Genomic DNA, 17,838 nt, shown 5'->3' with positions numbered 1-17,838 from the left:
TAATTTGTGAAGACTTGTAGAGCATGATAGAAGATATGGAAACAATGAATTAAAAACAAATAATAATCCCTCCTTCTTCTATTTTTGGCCTCTATTTTTTCTCTCCTCTTTGTAGGCCTTGTTTCAGCAAACAATATGAAAATTCTAAGCATGAGAGCCTATCAAAATATAGTGATCTATATGGAAATCAAGAAAACATTAGATTTATTTGCATAGTTTTATATTATAATATTACTCATACGTGAAATGAAAATTCACTTCCTATATAGCTACTGAGAAAGGTACAGGATAAATTGGACATGTTGAATCTGTAACCTGAGGTAAATGTGCTATTATATGTTAAGCTGCATAGACTTCCTGTCATTCAATTGGTGAGACAGTTCCATTTTCATTTAAAATTAAGCTATCAACTTTTTTCTAATTCTTTGCAGACTCCTAAACCACATATGTGAATACATTCTCCTGTCTTTTTAGTGGCCCATAATGTATTTTGCCTAATATGTTCTCTCTAGAATTAGTCTGTAAAAATATATGGTCCATATAATCCCGCCTGTCTGGTTTCCCTCCACAGTGTCACAGTACAAAGCAGATAGAAATCAGACTTAACCAGCTGGTTAAAGAGTTTTGCAGTATTTCTAAAGCACTGAAGTCACACTAATCAGCTTAATGATGTGGGCAAACCCAGCTCATCTTTCTCTCTTAAAATGCAGATATATATGTACTCATTCATTTTTACTATTAGATAACTTTCATATTCTGGACATTAGGAAAGAGAAATACCACTTTCTGAATGGATATGAAAAAACAAAAACAAAAAAAAAACCAGAAAAAATTAAATTAAAAAAAAATTAGTGATTATTACTTATCTTGAACTTCTTAATTTTATATGATTCACCTTCTCTATTTCATCTTCCCACTTTTCACCTTCAACCAAATGAAAGAACATACTTCAGAGAAATATATTTTTAAAAAATAAAATTATCATCTGTATGTAATAAAGAATAACAAGTCAAGAAACTAAGCACAGGAACAGGTTGTTCAGAGAGGTTCTGGAGTCTCCATCCATGGAAATTTTCAAAATTTCAAATTTTCAAAAAAGATCCTGGGCATCTTACCCTAACGGCCCTGCTTGTGAAGGGTGGTTGGATCAGACAACCTCCAAGGTCCCTTCCAACCTCAACCATTTTGTGATTTTATGATAGAAATTAAATTTCAATTATGCTTTTCTCATGTGACAGACAATAGTGCTATTCCTACACGGGCATTGATGTTTCCTTTCTTGGGAGGGGGTAGGGTTCTTAGTCTCAGTAAATAAATGATTTCTAGTACTCATAACAATGAATTTTGATCTAATTGGATAACCTTTACTCTAATTACACAGTAACAAGAAGAACACTGTGCATGTTTTAAATAGCACATGTCCCTAGTAAAGTCTTGTCCTTAATTACACAACGCATGACAGAGAATATAGATAATGTAGTTTAATTGCTGTATTTTCTCTGGGATCACTTTCCTAGCTGCAGACATTAAAAGTAAGAAAATATGTTTTTTCTGAAGTCTTTATACTTACATTTCACTTTCCTCAAAGCTAGTTTAGGGGCATCATCCCTATATCTGAGATCAATAAAGGTGGGTGACATACATTGCCTTTTCATATTTAGCTTTGTTAGCTAAATTCAGCATATTCTTTGTTGGCTCCAGAAGCAGATATTTTTCTAAGGCTTTCTAATGATTTCTTTCTGCCCTTACATGCATATAGACATACTGGTATACACACATACTGAAGAACTATTAAGAAGGTTTTCACACTTCCATTTAAGTATTTTTTGTTGCTGGTTTTATAATGGGTTCTGAAGGAAATCAGTAAAGTTCAGTAATTTTTTGAGACATTTCTATTAGAGTGTATGAGGACAAATATACTCTCTAAAAGAGGAAAACATAATCTAAGCCAAATGCTGGAAACTGCAGTTGGACATATTTAAATCTGCAATGATGAGAACATTTAAACAGTGAGAATGATTAATCAGAGAGGCAAAAGATGCAGACCTAGTTGTGTCGTTGATGGACAGGCTGATCTAAAATTAGAAAACCAGCGCAGCAAAATCACATGAACTGTGTGATGAGTCATCCACAGTGATATAGTATGTGAAGATCCACTGGGGTGAAACTACAGCCCTCTAAATGTCCTCCTGAAAGAATCTGAAGGGCAAAGGGAAATGATACATTCTCTAGCTGTTTCTGTGTTTCAATCAGAAGTAATGACCTTTCCAAAAGCATGCTTGAACCTCCTACTTCAAACAGGAAAATGTGCCTGACTGGTGAGGGTTGTGGAACTGGAAGAAAATGCCTTCCTGTGCAGTCCCAGAAGCATTACACCGCCAGGCCCACATGTGTTATGAAGTAGCTTTTGCACTGATTCAGATATCTCATTTCAGCTACCTTTACTGTTCAATATAACAGAAATTGGATGACATTAAGAAACCAGCTAAATTTCCAACATCCACACCCGATGTTTGCCTTAAAATCCAAAAATACAAGTACTCATTTCTGTGTCAGGGAGCAAACAGAAGTAGGCACTGAAAATCGCAGTGTTATAAATTGCCTGATTTCTACAGTGAACAGATGTTTAATTGGTATTAACATTATTTCAACTATTAAATTACAGAAACATGATCCTTCATCTCATCCTCCAAGGAGACTCACTACCTGTGCACTGAAGTAGTCCCCTTTGGTCTTTACATTTAAGTGATGAACAATGGCCTTTTCTGAGTATCATTGCTACTCATTAACAGCAAACGGAATCCCAAGCAAGGTCACATCCTTGATGTGTTTCCAATGGGAAATATTTTCTAATTTTTTTGAGGATTTTATAGTCTTCATAGTTTGGACTGTGAGGACAGCTAATAAAACTGTCAACTTGAATACAATAGATTATTAAAATATATAGTAAATCAATTGGCATCTCAAAGTTTTACAAAACAGTAGCATTTTATTCTTACATTAAAGGAAATACTGAATTTATGTTCTATTAATGCGAAATACAAAAAAATTGTTCAATCCAAAAACTAGTTTCAGCATTGCAAAGAGGAACATAAAATACAGTATCTCTAAACTGACCTTCAATGGTGATTTCAGAGCACCAAGCTGGGAGAGACATGGTACAACTACACAGAACTGGAATGCAAGTTCCTTGTTATCTGGTTTTTTTTTTTCCACTTCTGATGAAAATTATTTTACTGTTTTATGTGTGACTTGTTTTATCATACATGATTTACCTTTCTTTCATGGTATCATATTTTGACAAATATATGCGCAACTTTGAAATACATATTACTTATATCTATTACATATACCTTGGAGACTGTCTATTCCTGGCAGCAATTGCACTGTCAATAAAAAGATAGTTTGTAAGCAAGAATACACATCGTTTGCCTACTTAGAGCACCCATAAACATGTCTTCATACACCTTGCAATGTCTTATCTTGCTGTTGTGCAAGCAGTTGATGTTCTTTGGATTTAGAGCCACTGGATTAACTTTCAACCAAGTTCATATTACTTAATTTCATGAACTACTGTAAATAGTTTGTAGGAAAAAATACATTATTTTTTTTTTTCTGTAACAACAGTGAAGTGGAACTACATGTTAATAGGAAAGGACTGACACATCTTCCGTTATTGTGATGGAAGTAGACATGACAAATCATCTCCAGAACATCTCAATCTCAAATTACTCTTTGCAATATTGTTATTTTTATTATTATTTCTAAGAAATAATTTTGAAGCTATTAACCTGTCTTTTGACAGCATAACTTGAATATACTTTGCTGTATATGATTCTTTATGTACAAAATCTCTATCAAGTGTTCTTGATACTACTGAGTGAAATCAAGTTTTACATAATATTCAGGAAGACATCCACACTCTAAAACTTGATGCAAGTTGCCAAGCCAGGATTTGACAGAATTGCTCATAGTTGCCCAAGAGAAAATAACGTTGCATGTATAAGTCTTAAAGTACCCTCACAATAGCTAAAAAACTGTTTGATGCGAGCACCTGAAGAATAAATTAAAATTAAAACTATAGGTCCAAATGCTGAGACAATGTTTTTTGTATTTTTTTTTGTGGGTTTTTCTTGTTTTCTTCTGTAGACATTTCTATCATGGAACTGTCAACTTTTCCCCACTGTGTACCCACTCTAAAGTGCAGATTTTGTCATTGTACAGGTGAATATTACCATTTGTGTTTCAACTTTCTGTCTCTAAAACAGAGACAACAGTAATACTTTTCCCAGAAGGGTATAGTTTTCATTGCCAATACAAAGAATCAGTCTCAGATACTACTCCTGCAGTGATGAATGTTAGTGTAATCATTGATCTGTCTAAAGACAGCTGCTATAAAGATATCGACAATAGTGTTTTTCTCATTAGTATTTTCCTCGGCTAATCTAAACCAGATGATTAAAAAATCTGTTCATGTGATAAAATTTGATTTTAACCTGTTTCTGTGACATCAGGTGCTTTTAATTTTCTAATATATAAGGTTGTTGTCAATAATTATTTCCACAGAGTAATATAGAATAAGCAATGTTGCAAACAGGTTAAAGCTAATGCTAGAATCCTTCTACTAAGGTATTCCTTACAAGAAAAAGTTGATAAAAAATGAGAAATTAAAAAACAGGTTAATATTTCTGAGAAAGGAAAAGTTTAATAGATGCAGACACACACACACACATATATATGCACACATTTATAGACATACATCTTCATAGTCACAGATAATACAATTTTTCTAACTATTGGGCCCTCAAACTTTTACCTGGTCTGAATTCCTATTGAAAGATTATTTCTCCATTCAAAGTTCCTTTTGATTACATGAAAAAAAAATGCCTTGAAGACTAATATCCACAATTTTGGTCACTATGATGAATCAAATAATATTTACAAATCTTTACTTTTTATTCCAATAGCATGTTTATTGTTTCAAATAGCCTTTGAGAAGATTGATTTAATTAATTGTATGCCAGTATCTGCATATTTTAATACAAATAAGCAATGTTCTATATAATTTAGAAGTCAAATGATCAAAACAGTCTAGTTTGTGTGACACTTGCTATTTTGCATTGCTATTGATAAGCAATATATTGTGAATAATATGAAATCATATTTCCTTTTTGTTAGTAGTTGACCTATATCTTGCACTGAAAGGCAGATCTACTGTAAACTGAGGAGAAGCAGCTGGAAATGAAAAATGGAATTTAATAATTAAATTTCTTTGACAGATATGTCATTTTTTGTTATAAAAACAATAATTAGACATTAATTTTCCCACTAATAAATCCAAAAGGTGTAATTTCTTCATTAAGTATATGCCTAATGGAAAGATCCCTGTGTCAGCTGCATTATAGAATCCTCAAGCCTCTAGTGAATTCCCTGGACCATACTGAATTGTTTCAGGTACACTATGCAAAAACAAACGGTCATGAAAGATTACTAAATGGTCCTTAAATCATGCAGATGAATGATTATACAGAAGGCAAATTAATTTGATTTATTTATCTGAAAAATTCAAGTATCTGTTATAATTGCTGAAAAAATTACATCATTTACTACTGTAAGCTATTTGTAATGCAATGATTTATTATTTTTTTTAATGTATCTCCAGGTATACTATTGATTCTTCTCTTTCCACATCACAAAGGTTATTGATGTGTTGGAAGTCATGGAACATCCTGAATCACATAGGAATTAGGGATCCTCCCCAGAAAAACTGGCAGGATCAATAGCCCAACTGAAGTGCATCAACACAATTTCATGCAACATGTAAAACAAACAGGAGAAGCTGGAAGGCATTGTGCAGCAGGAAAAATAGCACATAGTTGCCATCATGGAAACATGATGGGAAGACTAGCACACTAGAATGCTGCAATGGATGGCTATGAACTTTTCAGAAGGGATAGGTAAGGAAAAAGAGACAGTGGGTTAGGGAGTGATTTGATTGTCTAGAGCTTGATGATGGTGATGATACGGTTGAGTGTTTGTAGGTAAGAAACAGGGTGAAGGACAACAAGGTAGATATCATAGTGGGAGTCTGTTATGAGGGAAAGGCTGTGTGTGTTTTCCACCTAGATTTAGTAAAGCCTTTATCACAGTTTCCAAGAGCATTCTCCTGGAGAAACTGGCTTGGATGAGCGCACGCCTTGCTGTGTAAAAAACTGGCCAGCTGGCCGAGTCCAAAGAATGGTGGTGAATGGAGTTAAATGCTGTTGATGACTGGTCACAAGGGGTGTTCCCCAGGGCTCAGTTCTGGGGCCAGTTCTGTTTCATAGCTTTATCAATGATCTGGACGAGGGAATCGAGCGCACCCTCAGTACGTTTGCAGGTGGCACCAAGTGGGGTAGGAGTGTTGATCTGCTTGAGCGTAGGAAGGCTCCACAGAGAGACTTGGACAGGCTGGACCAGTGAGCTGAGGCCAGTTGTGTGAGGTTCAAGAAGGCAAAGTGTTGGGTCCTCCACTTGGCTCAGAACAAGCCCATGCAATGCTGCTGCCTTGGGGAAGAGTGGCTGGGAAGCTGCCTCGGGGAAAAGGCCCCGGGGGTGTTGGTGGACAGCTGGCTGAATATGACCCAGCAGCGTCCCCAGGTGGCCAAGAAGGCCAACAGCACCCTCCTGGCTTCTGCCAGAAGCAGTGTGGCCAGCAGGACCAGGGAAATGATTGTCCCTCTTGGATCGTCACTGGTGAGGCCGCAGCTAGAATCCTGTGTTCAGGATTGGGCCCCTCACTACAGAAAAGACATTGAGGTGCTGGAGCGTGTCCAAAAAAAGGCAATGAAGCTGGAGAAGGGTCTAGAGCACAGGTCTTAATGAGGAGCAGCTGGGGGAACCGGGGTTGTTTAGCCTGGAGAGAAGGAGGCTGAGGGGAGACCTTATTGCTCTCTACAACTGCCTGAAAGGGGGTTGTAGCAAGGTGGGTCTCAGTCTCTTCTCCCAAGGAACAAGTCATAGGAGGAGAGAAAACTGCCTCAAGTTGTTCCAGGGGAGGTTTAGATTGGATATTGTAACACGTCTTCACCAAAACGGTTGTCAAGCATTGGGACAGGCTGCCCAGGGAAATGGTTGAGTCACCATCCCTGGAGGTGTTTAATGAACATGTAGGTGTGGCACTTGGGTCATATTTTTCCGGTGGACTTGTCTGTATTAGGTTTACAGTTGCACTTGATGATCTTAAATGTCATTTCCAACCTTACTTTTTCCATGATTTGTCTCATGCATTTAGAGTTCAAATGCAGGACTTGCATATGTCTGAATAAAATAAAAATACATCCCCAAAAGTTGATACCCTGTGTTGTAAATGTGGATTTGTTTTTAATCGCATTCTCAAGGGAGATAGACACATCTCTCACTGTGGAAAAATGCGAGTTCTTAAAGGGGGAAATCTTCAGAAAAAGGTATCTAAGAAGGAGATAAGATAAGCAGAAAAATAAATAAAATCCTTTAGATCCAGAGGAAAAAGTGGCTAGGAAAACTGAGCTTTCATTTCAACTGTGTTTTGTACTTTCTAACACCATTTCAAATGGGGAGAGAGGTAATGAAACCAGTAATATCTACGTATCTATGCTCTAAAATACTGTCCTAAATATTCCTTTGCGTGAAACACCTGCAGTGCAGATAATATTTATCTTACATGTCCGTAATACCTAAGCCTTTATTTCCTACCTAACTCTCCCTGAGCTGGAAAGGTGGATGCTCCACAGCCAAACCCTCAGATCATCTGTTTGGTTCATTATTCTCATAGCCTAATGGTCATTTTCAGATGGCTCCATTCTCATGGTCTGACACACGGATGGAACTGCACTCTACACCAAGGTCCTGCCGTTTTCTCTGTGCTTTGTAATCATAGGGTAACATTTTCAAAGCATTCCTTTTAAAGGAGGGCAGAGATGTCCATGTGGCAGAAAGGGAAAACAAGAAGATGCCTAGGTCTTTTGCTGAGTGATGAAGACAAGTTGGTTTTCAGTTCTCTGAATGGTGGTGCAGATTCACAGCAGGGGATAAACTGAGCTGTACCTACCCAAAGGTATTGTATGATTAAGGTTCCCTCCAGGTTGACAGAATCTCAGTTACGCAAAACGATATGCTCTGATTATAACTTAGGGTTTTATAAAAAAGACACTTTCTATTCAACCATGTTTAAAAAATATCTTGGAGGCTTTGAAAACAGGTAAAAATACATTAAAAAAAAATTAACCTCTACAGATGAGTGATATAGATTAGGTAAAGCTATCTCCCCTTAGTATTTCCTGGTTGCCTGGGAAGGCTCATACCTGTGCTTTAGGCTAGCTCTGCATGGATCCTGTGCTCAGTGTGATGATTCTTTTTGATCTCATGTCTACCTTTCTATGAGTGCTTGCAAATAAAATCTGGATGTCTATACAGGTTTCTAAATATTTATTTTGGTACCAAAGTTACATGCAAATCACAATCAAAATAAAAATATGCAGTACCAGACAAAGCACAAGTACTGAAATACTGGAACAAACACAAGTAATAGAGATGTAATTCACCCTCGGTGATAATTAAAGAATAACAAATAGCAACACAGGGGAAAGGAAAGATAAGTAGTGCATTCTGAAGTAAGACATCAGTGTAATTGGTGGATCTTCTTGTCAACTTATCTACATGATCCAAAGAAAACGATGTGATTCTATACATTTACCAGCAAATGTTATACAATAAAGGTACCCATTTTTGCTTTTAAAAAGATATAGTTTTATCCAAAATAAAATTACTTAGATTTCATGTGTTTGTGACTGTGATAATAAAAACATTTTTCTTAGCTGAGGAAAAAAAAAAAACCCAAATAAACCCCACTGTAGCCACATTAATGATAGTTACATTTATTTTATTATTTTTTTCAAGTCTCTTCAGGTTACATTACCAGTCCTTGTCGACAAGTTTAGTTCAGTCTAGAACTGCCTGGTACAATTATGACAATACTCTAAAGAGAAAAAATGGTGAACTAAAGTAGCTAGCTGCAATAGTGTCCCCAGCCACGTACAGAACTGGAAGGCATTCATATTAGAGATCTTCATACCCCAGGTCTGTAGCAGCCAGGAAATTATTTTATACCAAAGTGCAAATGCATTGTAAATCTATATGGAAAAGAAATACTAAGTTTCTGCTAAGTAAGTTCAAATTCAACTTGTAAGAGTCTAGATCAATCTCCTATACTCTTTGCTGCAGAACATACAGGACACAAAGAAGGCATGAGGGAATGAACTAAAAGACTGGATATCTTTTTTGTTTGTTTGTTTGTTAAGCAGCCTTGTTCCACATTGCTTCCAGTGTCTTCTTGCTTTTCATTAGGTTTCTTCTGCTTAACTTTGATCCTTGAATGAAGCCAGTAAATCAATTTGTTTCTCATAGATTTATATCTTTCAAAACCTTCTTCCATTATTCAACCCAAATTCAACATTTTTCTTAGTACACTTTGTTGTCCTACGGGACAAAATATGTTACCCCCTCAGTAAAAAAGACTGTTAAATGCTAATTCATAGTTGTTTTTCAAATCATATGAAAAAGGAATGTTATTTTTTGAAGTCTCAAAAACCTAATTCCATTAGATTTATGAAATAATTTTTTCCCCAACATATTTCATTTTTTTTACTTTCAATATTTTTAAATTCTGATGTGAAAAAAATTCTAATTGCAGGGAAGTACATGCATACTGGTCCCTTTGAACTTAAGTATTTTTACTGACAATGACTTAAAACAGTAATATGAACTCCTGTGCTTGATTTTGCAAAATGAGCATATATGATTGTTCAGAATTGTGTAATTCTCTTTTATCTGTATTTACATGTCGAAGGAGCCTGTCTTAACATTTTTCGCCTGACATGGAAGAAGCTTCTGGTGTCTTCCCCCAGAAGCTGCTCTTGCAGACCCTGGCTAACAAAATCTTGCCACATAAACCAAATACACTGATTATACTAACCAAATAATCAAAAGGAACACATTTTTAACTACATTATGGGAAATATGATGTGAATTCAGAGTATTAGAGTAGGTATAAGATATTGCTTTTCTAATACCAGTTCCTGAAATTACTGAGATCTGAGACGGCACACATCTGTCTGCACAGGCGTTATTAGCTGAGGGCACTTAATGTTGATGATTTATACAGGTGCTTGTCCTGGGTGCTTCTATTCATCATAGTTATTTGTATAGCTATTAGTAGCATTAAAGGACGGTTTCAGTAAAAGGTTAAAAACAAATGCCAACAGGCTCCAACACCTCCTGAGAATGTTTCTGGACCTTTTGTTTACTTACTGGATAGAAAGACTAAAGAATTTCTGTGTTTAAAATCAAGCTGTATCAAAAAGCAACTTATAATAAAAAGACATTTATTTTAGAGGCACAAGGTTTCCATATCTGAAAGCTATTTTTTATTCTAGACGTTTCATACAGATGGAGATCTCAGTAGAATGACAGAGGAAAAGTGATACCTGGAATGAAATTACTTTGATGTCATCCTTGATTACTAGCACAGTAATTTTCATACATGCTAGCATAGCATATTCATACATGGGTAATGGTAGCAGAATACCAAATTGTAGCAAACTAGGAGAAAATAAAGTTTCCCTATCAAGTAGCTGTTGCTAGACTGAAAAAAAAGAAGTGGAGATCTGGGAGATACAGAACTTTAGTGCATGTATGCAACAGACTCTGGTCAAAAGAAAAAATATTGAACTTCCAGAAAGTCTATTTTACCCATGTCCAAGATATAACAACCATATTGATCCCAGGAGGTACTTACTTTGCTTTGTAGAGCCAGTGAGTTTGAATCGGGCATAGACAGTGCGTGTGTGAACACCTGTACATGCATAAAGGGTGTCCTTACACTGAATTTACTAGTCAGTTTAAGTAACAGAGAAATATAGCTATATTAGAGTGTTACTTTGATTAGGTTAATAAGTCTTTCTAAAAATACATTATTTTAGTGTAGGACAAATGCTAGGCAGAATGTGTCTTTGTTGATTACAGTACCTGAACTGGTATAGTATATGGGCCAGACACAACCTTATACCACACAGACATGTTCTGAAAGACAAAATTCTGTATCAAAATATCTACACAGCATTGTGGGGAATAACAAAAACAATTAAAGCAAAAACCTGAAGCATTTTCTCAGGTTGTATTTCTTTTTTCTTTAGTTCTAGTAGGTTTCGCTATGTTTTTAATACTATGCAGGAGTTAGAAAACTACTGTCAGAGAACCAGCTTCACCTACACAGAAGCTAGTGACAGGGGCAAAATTGAACTGCATACCATTACTGCTGCTATTTAATGGTTTTAGACTACATATAATCAATCATTTGCACTGGTGTTGCCCAGAGAGCAAAGACAAGATGCAGAGTAAGAAGAGTTTTCATTAGTCAAAGGTTTGGCCATATTTCCTTCTAGAACTATAAATTTTCTAGGTGAAAGAAGTATTCCTATTTTCAAAATACTAATTTCTACCACCTTCATACAAATTATTTTTTTTTTGTGAAAGGGAATTAATGGCTGTAGAAAGTAGCAAATGTGAGTAATGATGAAAGTATTCAGTAACAGAGAAAGAGCAATACAGTTCGTAATTTAGAAAACCTGTGGTCTAAGACCACATTTAGTCTATAATAGACTATTGACCTCCTTCACCTACTTTGAGAACTTTACCTTAAAATTCAAGATATTTTCCACAGATAAATATTTTTTCAAATGCTCCACTAAAATAAATAATGAAAACAAACAATGCCAGTCTCCTTTCTTTCAGATGGTTAAAGTAAGCTCATATTATAACCACAGAAACAAAAGGTTATTCAAAGGAGGAAGTTTTATTTTGTTGTTATTTTTGTAAAAGCTATGACTAATGAAATAAAAGTACTCAGTTTTGTGCAGCTAGATCCCACTTTGAAAGGCAGGAGTAGGGAAAGGAGCTACTCAAGAAACACCAGCAAGAATTGAGAATTTTTTTCCATCTCAAAACTTTCTGGAAAACAAAATTATTTGGGCAAGCTTCCCTGCACCCCCCTCCACACACACACCCCCCACCCCCTCCCCAAATATATGTGTCCACTTAATATTTTAAAGACTTAGTGTAAGTGATGGGTCACTGCTTTTACTAGGCATCCTGCCAATTTGATGGTACATGCTTTCAGTCAGTCTCCCTAATCAACTCTACAGCCCCTTCAGTGGTTCATCACTAACTTAGCCATCTGTTACCACTGGCTGAAAAATCCCAAAGTGTCTAACTTTCCGGTCTAATCACTATTTGAAAAGAAAACAAAACCAACTAAACAAAAAAAAAAAAAAAAAAAAAAAAACAACCAAACCAAAAAAACCACAAACCCTCCTCTTTTTCTTTCTCCCCTGCAAATGCATTTTAGTTGTCTTAGATTTTGCCAGTACTGTAGGAGCTTTCCTCTGTATTTTGCAGTAGGTCAAATAACCCAACCATTCCTAGCCAAATACTGCAGTGCTGATTCCCTCCTCCACCCCCCACCCCCAATAAAATGATAAATTGCATATATTGGGCCATTTATTAAAAATGTTCTTTTCTTTGGATTTTTAGGTGAATATATAGAATAAAATGTAACCTAGTAATTTTTCTTTCAAGCAACAATAGTGTTTGCTACTTACCTAAAATATTAATGAATTCTGACAACATTAATGAAAAAAAATTCTATCAGCATTATTGAAGTTTTATGGGAGTCTTGGATCCAATATATACCACAGCATTTTATTTTAAAGCAATTTTTAAATATGTATTAAAAGTACTAGGGATTTGTATGTGTATTTGTTTGGAAAGAGCATCTGAGATAATGGTGCATTTTTTTTTTTCAGTTTTATGAAATCATTTATGCACATTTACATTTAAAACATCATCTATATTAAAAAATACATTCAAAGATAACACCAAGAATACAAGTTTAAATTAACTAATATTTTGCTGAATTGCTTGTAATACTCAGGTTTAATCTACTGCCAAGAATGTCATAATGTTGCAGATAACTATCTTCATAAGGTAAGTAAAAAGTAAACCCTTCATTAAAAAGAAAAAACAACAAAACCAGCTTTTTCTTGCAAGAGCTTTTAATCTCGAAATTTCTAGATTTAATGTAGAAAATGATTCAGTTTTGGTTTCATAAACTGCACAGATAAAATCCTGGTGTCATTGAAATCAGTGGTTGAATTTCTCTTTTCTGGTTTTCTTCTTAAAGGTGCAACTCTGTATAAAAATCTTTTTCTTCAAAGTTAGGTAATTTTTATTTTAGTTGCATTTCAGAAGAAATCCATGACTCCAGCAAACAAAAGCAATATTGCAGAACTGCCAAGGCTGTAGGTAAGATGAAATAATGTCATCTGTGGCAGTAGAATGACAGAATTGTAGAATAATTTAGGTTGGAAAAGACCCTTAAGATCACTGAGTCCAGTCATTAACCTAACACTGTGAAGTCTACCACTAAACCTTGTCCCTAAGCACCACATCTACATATCTTTCAAATACCTCCAAGGATGGTGGCACACCCATTTCCCCGGGCAGCCTGTTCCAATGCTTGACAGCCCTTTCAGTGAAGAAATTTTTCCTTATATCCAATCTAAATGTTCCTTGACACAACTTGAGGCCATTTCCTGTTATTCTATCAGTAGTCTTTAAATCATAAAAGGCTTACATATACCTTACAAGGGCAGCATGCATCTGTGAGATTCACAGAGATGTACCTTCAAGGTCATGAAGGAAATTATGTACTTTGCTGTATTTCAAGCTTAACCAAGGCTGGGTAACATTTGGTGGCTCCTTTTTAAAAAGGTGTGCCTATCATTCTCTTTCTGCTGCTGTGCATCCTCTCTAATGATCTTGCAGCCAGTAACAGGGTATTCTGAGGCTGGGAAATAAAAAAAACCCGGTATTAGCTGAGAGTGGATAGAATCACAAAATCAAAGAATGACTGAGGTTGGAAGGGACCTCTGGAGGTCAGCTTGTCCAAGCCCCATGATCATAGAGGGCTACCTGGAGCCAGTTGCCCAGGAACATGTCCAGATGATTTTTGAATATATCTCCAGGGAAAGAGATGACACCACAACCCCCCTGAACAACTTGTACCAGTGTTTAGTCACTCTTACGGTGTTTCCTGATGTTCAGACCAAACCTCCTGTGATTTAGTTTGTGCTCGTTCCCTCTGGTCCTGTCTACTGGGCACTATGGAAAAGAGCTTGACTCTGTCCTCTTTGCACCCTCTATTCAAGCATTCACACAAATTTATAAGATAAGATCTCTCTGAACTTCCTCTCCTCTCCTCTCCTCTCCTCTCCTCTCCTCTCCTCTCCTCTCCTCTCCTCTCCTCTCCTCTCCTCTCCTCTCCTCTCCTCTCCTCTCCTCTCCTCTCCTCTCCTCTCCTCTCCTCTCCTCTCCTCTCCTCTCCTCTCCTCTCCTCTCCTCTCCTCTCCTCTCCTCTCCTCTCCTCTCCTCTCCTCTCCTCTCCTCTCCTCTCCTCTCCTCTCCTCTCCTCTCCTCTCCTCTCCTCTCCTCTCCTCTCCTCTCCTCTCCTCTCCTCTCCTCTTTTTTCTCGCCTCACCTCACCTCTCTGAACAGTTCCAGTTCCCTCAGCCTTCCCTCATATGTGAAAAACTCCAGTCTCATCATCTTTGTGGCCCTTCACTGGACTTTCTCCAGTATGTCCATGTCTCTCTTGTACTGGGGAGCCCAGAACCAGACACAGAATTCCAAGTATGGCCTCAGCAGTGCTGAGTAGAAGGGAAAGATCACCTCCCTCAAACTGCTGGCATCATTGATGGAAAGCAGAAGCAAAAATTTATTCAAGCTGCAGAACACATTTATTGGTTACACTTTCTGTAAGTATGCAACAATCTTGATGCTATTTCTGTGATTGTTATCTTGGCAAACGGTAAAATTTGGAAACTATGTATATCATCAAATGTTTTGTCTGATGAAAAAATAGTTGAAAAAAAGGTAGCTCTAAACAGCCTGGGTGGTTCCAAAATTCCTAAATTTTACAGGAAGAACAGTCACATTAAACTTATTTTGTGAGATAATTTTCATGAAATATGAAAGGTAATAGGTTTCATTTTCATTTTCTGTGGGCAAAAAAAAATCTTAGCATCAGCTGTAGACAGAGTTTAGTGCTTTGAAATAGATTTCTTGCTCAGTAAGAGAGAAATAGTAATAAATTCTTTAAGCTTTCTTGAGTTTTTTATCAGAAAATGTGGAAGAAAATTTAAATGTACTATATCTGAATTTGTTTTAAAAATCATTAATAAAACAGTATAAGTAGGTATTATTTTATCTACCAATGAAAATTTGACCTAGTAAAAATAAAAATCTCTTGTCGTAAAGCAAATACATCTGATACAAATTTTTGAATATTACTGTCAACCTAAATATAGCACTACTTTAATTCTGCTAGTGAATTTTTAAAAAATAGCACCTGTTTGTAAGTTTTGATATTGCAATTCTCAAAAAAAAGGAAAAAAAAAAAAAAAAGAAAAAAGAGAAGTGAATGTGACTACCAGTATCTGCTGCTTCTAGAAAGAATATAAACACACTACTGAATATTGTCGTCCTTATGTTCTTACTAATAGATTTATGAACCCTAACGATACAATATTTAGAACACAAAATCATGGAAGCAGGAAGGGATAAAAGGCAGATATCTTAAATATATTAATTACTGTGTAACCATACTGAAAAAATTGGTTTATACTTTTTTCCTACTTATTTAACTGCCTACCCCCTTGACTTCATGCACAGTAAATGATGAAACACTCTGTATTAAATAAATGTAAGCTAAAATAATGCCATCTAAACTGCAGATTTTCCAGTCTTTAAATGTCTACATTGCACATTACAGTCTATTTAAAACATTACACTTGAAAGCAGCTAAATTGGACCTCTTTATAAGAACAGATTGCCTGATCTGACTTTTTACTGTCAGTACTAGAAACCTGCAATTTGAAGTGCTCATACTGAATCTTAGAATGACTGTTATGGTATTACCAAAGAGACAGGAGATCCTTAGCGTATGCTGAACCATGATATCTTTGCAAAAAATGCCGTAGCTTCTATGCCCATCTGCAAGAAATTCAAATTGCATGAGAAGGATGATACCTATGTGTGGAACTTCCTTTTACTGAAAATCCTCAATTCTTTTTCAGAAAACAGTAGTAGTGACAACTTACATAGTGTAACATAGTATTTATTTCCAGCATGAATTTTATGGATTGATAAGGTTATTTTCTTCATTAATAACCTTTTTAAAGTACTATTTTTATTCACTAATATTTCATTTCAGTGCTTTAGAACAGTAAAACTGCAAGAAATTTCTACAGGCAAATATAATCTAATCAGAACAGTATTGTCTCCTGAGCAGTATGGTGAAGGCAATACAGCCCTTGTATAATCTCAGAATGGTCTGAATGCTTCTGTACTGTTCCTTGGTAACAGAAATTGACATCAGCTCAGAGCTGTTAAGAGTGAATCACATGAACTAGGAAAAATTGTTTGCCTTACAAATGGAGAAAAAAAAAATCTCTTAAAACTATGTTTGAATATCAAAGTATTTTATCTGTATAACTGAGAATTATAAGATTTTTGTCTTTAAGTGAAAGCTGAAGATAATAACGGTAACTGTACTGGGCACTAGATTCAATCTTGCACAGCTGCCATCATTGCATAATGATTTTTTATATACTTTGTCATCTTAAAAGTCAGTACTTGGACAGTTTTCAATAGTTTAATCATTTTTTCAATGTCTCTGTTTGCACTGGGACCACTTTGCATCATTTTAAATTAAAATGTTTCCTACTGATGCATGCTCCCTATGTGAAAGCACTGATAGATAATACATACAACCAATGGGAATACGCAGACTACTTTTATTATTAAATATGACTTCAAGGTTCTTGTCACTTTAATATGTGCCAAAGCAGTCAATTTCTTTTTTTCACAGGGTATTTCTTTAGTATCTTAGTTTATCTTCTGTTGCAGTGAAACTTGTTCGTACTCAGTCTAGCATACTTTCCCCTGCAGAATTATAACTGAGGTAAATAGAGATTATTTACTTTCCTTTTTGTTTCATTGCAAATATCAACCCACACACTCTGCATGAATATTTAAATTTATCCTGCTAGCATGGTAATTTAAAAGTAATTAAACATTGCACATAACTGACTGACAACATATCTCTGATAAACACTTTGAAGTTCTGGTTTTGAACTTATAAGTAAACAGTCCTGACTGTTAAAGGCAGTGAAAGTTTTAGTGGTGATCTTAATGGAGTCAGAGCTGCTTTGATTTAGGTGAAGCTCCATCACTCAAGGTTTGATTAAGAACTGTAAAACTTAATTATACTGCAGATCTCCAGTCAAACCTGTAACTTATAAATACATATACATGTCCCTAAAAAGACCTAGATATTTCACACAGATAATTTCAGTGCCTGTTTCTGGATGCTTTGCTTTCTGAAGGAATCCAGTGTTTCTCAAAAGGTTTTGGTCCCAAAGTAAGACTGAGTGGTTAAGAAGTAAGAAAAGAATCTGCAAAAGTCATCACATGACATAGGAATCCATCTAGAGGAAAAGGGAATTATAAGGACAACTTCAATTTAAACATTCACTTTTTAAGATAAGAGATTCCTTTCCCATCTATGCTGCGTATATGAAAGGGGCATGGCTCTCATGTCAGTAGCATGAACCTTGGGTGCTTCTGTTGTCAGATCACATAATGAAGAGCATGAAAGTTTAGCATATCCATCAGAAAAAGAAATAAAATATATATGCTCCTTCT

The sequence above is a fragment of the Falco peregrinus genome, chromosome 7, assembly GCF_023634155.1.
Source record: "Falco peregrinus isolate bFalPer1 chromosome 7, bFalPer1.pri, whole genome shotgun sequence".
Classification (NCBI taxonomy): domain Eukaryota; kingdom Metazoa; phylum Chordata; class Aves; order Falconiformes; family Falconidae; genus Falco; species Falco peregrinus.
Note: the sequence above shows the minus strand (reverse complement) of the source record.